This window comes from Chinchilla lanigera, unplaced genomic scaffold (assembly GCF_000276665.1).
Source record: "Chinchilla lanigera isolate Chin_1 unplaced genomic scaffold, ChiLan1.0 scaffold00206, whole genome shotgun sequence".
NCBI classification, from domain to species: domain Eukaryota; kingdom Metazoa; phylum Chordata; class Mammalia; order Rodentia; family Chinchillidae; genus Chinchilla; species Chinchilla lanigera.
The window spans coordinates 125,609-128,267 of record NW_004955607.1 but is presented as its reverse complement, the minus strand read 5'-3'; the positions used below and the strand labels follow the sequence as shown (position 1 = coordinate 128,267).

General features: G+C 59.3%; 1 pseudogene; it reads left to right on the top strand.

Moving 5' to 3' along the window:
* Positions 1–435: 435 nt before the first annotated feature.
* On the top strand, positions 436–1,957 carry LOC102030369 (annotated as a pseudogene).
* The last annotated feature ends 702 nt before the right edge of the window (positions 1,958–2,659 follow it).

Sequence of the window (2,659 nt, the reverse complement as noted above, 5' to 3'; positions counted from 1 at the left end):
AAAAAAAAAAAAAAAAAAGAATCCCCAGGATAATAAAAGAAAATATCCTTAAACTGAGTGGCTCAAAGAAAGATATCTTCCAGTTTTGGGCTCTCAGAGCTATGATATATAGATGTTGCTAATTTAGGTTTCCAGTGAAGACTCTGTTCTTCAGCTTGCAGATGAATGCTTTCCCACTATGTCCTTATATGTAGACAGGCACATTTAACTCTGCCTATCTTTCAAAGAAGATATCAATGCTAAAATGTGACTCACATTTGTGAACCTGCAAAAACCTATTTACATCATGTAAGCCTCAACTCCAAATACCACCATGTTGTGAGTCAGGGCTTAGAAGCATTAACAGTAGATGTGCATTCATTTCAAAACAGGCCCAGAGACATGAGGTCAGGGATCTGGGAGGTACCCATATCCCGGGGGTCGTCAGCTGCCGCCATGGCCCAGACTCTGCAGATGGAGATCCCAAACTTCAGCAACAGCACCCTTGAGTACCTCAGTGAGAAATGGCTGCAAGGCCTGTACTGTGATGTGTCAGAGATGGGCAAGGGCCACACCTTCAAGGCCCACCAGGCCATGCTGGCCACCAGCAGCTCCTACTTCCAAAACCTGTTCAACAGCAGCAGGAGCACACTGGTAGAGCTGCCGGCAGCCATGCAGCCCCAGTCCTTCCAGTAGATCCTCATGCTCCGCTACACAGGGCAGCTAAGCATGAACATGGGTGACCAGTTCCCACTCATCTACACAGCTGGCTTCCTGCAGATCCAGGACATCATGGAGAAGGGCAGTGAGTTCTTCCTCAAGGTGAGCTCCCTGAGCTGTGACTCCCAGGGCCTGCATGCCGAAGAGGCCCCGTCGTCAGAGCCGCAGCCCTGTGGTGCAGGTGTCGGGTTCGCCAGTCTGCAGCACACCGCTACCCCCGGTGTCGCGGGTCAAGGCAAAGCAGCAGGAGCTGGACTCCGTACAGTGCACACCTGCGGCCAAGAGGCTGTGGGATGGCAGCCAGAAGCAGGCCGGAGGTGGCAGCAGGTGCAATGGCAGCCGCAAGATGGCCAAGTTCTCCACGCCAGACCTGACCACCAACCAGATGCCCCAGCTGGCCCTGGTGGTTGTGCCCACAGTGGCAGCGGAGGGCATGATGAGTGGGCCTAACATGTCTGAGTGGACCAGCCCAGGCACCTGTAGCGCCTACACCAGTGACAGCCTCACTCCTACCACAACAAGGAGGATGAGGAGGAAGACGCAGGCAAGAAGGGCTCGGAGGAGCAGTACCGGCAGATCTGCGACATGTACACCATGCACAGCATGAGGAACGTTGGCCAGACAGCTGAGGAGGTGGAGGCCCTCCCTGAGCAGGTGGCCCTCGAGTCTCACAGCCGCATCCAGATGCAACCAGACCTGCATCTCTCCCTGCTGAGCTCATCAACCAGATTGGCAACCGCTGTCACCCCAAGCTCTACGGTGAGGGGGCTCCCTCAGAGAAGCTGGAGCTGCTGACAGACACAAACACGTACATCACGAGGGCACAGCTTGTGAACTGCCACCTCCGTGCAGGCATGTGGCACAAGGTCCTGGGACAGCGGCTCCTGGCCTCCTTTGACTGGAACATGCTGGCCAACAGCTGTGGCACTGGCTTCCAGTCCTCCACCAGCAACCCCGATGCAAACCACTGGACAGCCGTGTCCTCCATGCTATCAGGTACTGCTGCCAGAACTTTGCCCCCAACTTCAAGGAAAGCGAGATGAATGCCATCGCGGCTGACATGTGCACCAGTGCCCGCAGTGTGGTGTGCAAGAGCTGGATGCCCACAGCCAAGCAGCCCCTGGCGGAGGGCGAATCCTACACCTCTTTCATCAGTGACACTGGCAAGATGGAGGCAGACGTGAGGGGCATGGAGCACAGCTTCGAGACGGCCAGCTACAACAGCGAGGCCGGCCGCTTGGCAGAGGTCCTCCAGTAGCGCCCCGGGCCCTCCCCGCGCGCGCTCACACGCCCCTCCCGTCACACACACCTACCCGCATCTTTGTCTCGAGCTACTGTGTACCCCTCCCCAAGACCCGCAGGGGGCGCGGCATGCTCTCGGCCCGCTGACTCACTGTCCCCACCTCCCCACTGGAGCGGGTGGAGAGGGCGGCCGCCTGGGGCACACTCGTGCAGTCGGGAGCCCGACCCCTCCTAGCTCTCTGGCCATTCCAGCTCCCAGGCCCGGCGTGGGGAGGGGCCGCCTGGGGGGCCGTGGGGACTCAGGGTGCCCGCGCTCTCTGGACACCTCCACCGTCTCCCAGCGCCTTCCTGTCTGTGTCCCTCGTCCGGCCCTGTGCCTGGGGGCTGGGTAGGCGAGGCCGTGGGACCCCACTGCACAGCTAGGGAACAGGCTCAGACGAGGACGGAAGGTGGCCAGGCGGCCCGCACCCCCTCCTGGCCCTGCGCTCTTGGTCTCTCTCAGCCTCTGGGGTCCCTGGGGCCCGAGTGAGGCTGGTCGTAAGTGAGCGGGGCTCTCGGGGAGCGATGAGGGTCTCGGAGGCCCGGAGGTGAGATCTTGGTCTCAGCGTGTGGGTGTTCGCGCGTGCGTGTGTAGGTTTGCTTTCTGAGCAGATGGGGGCAGAAGAGGCGGAAAAAACCAGGGTTGGAACTGGGGCAGCAGGCTGAAGGTGCCGCCCTT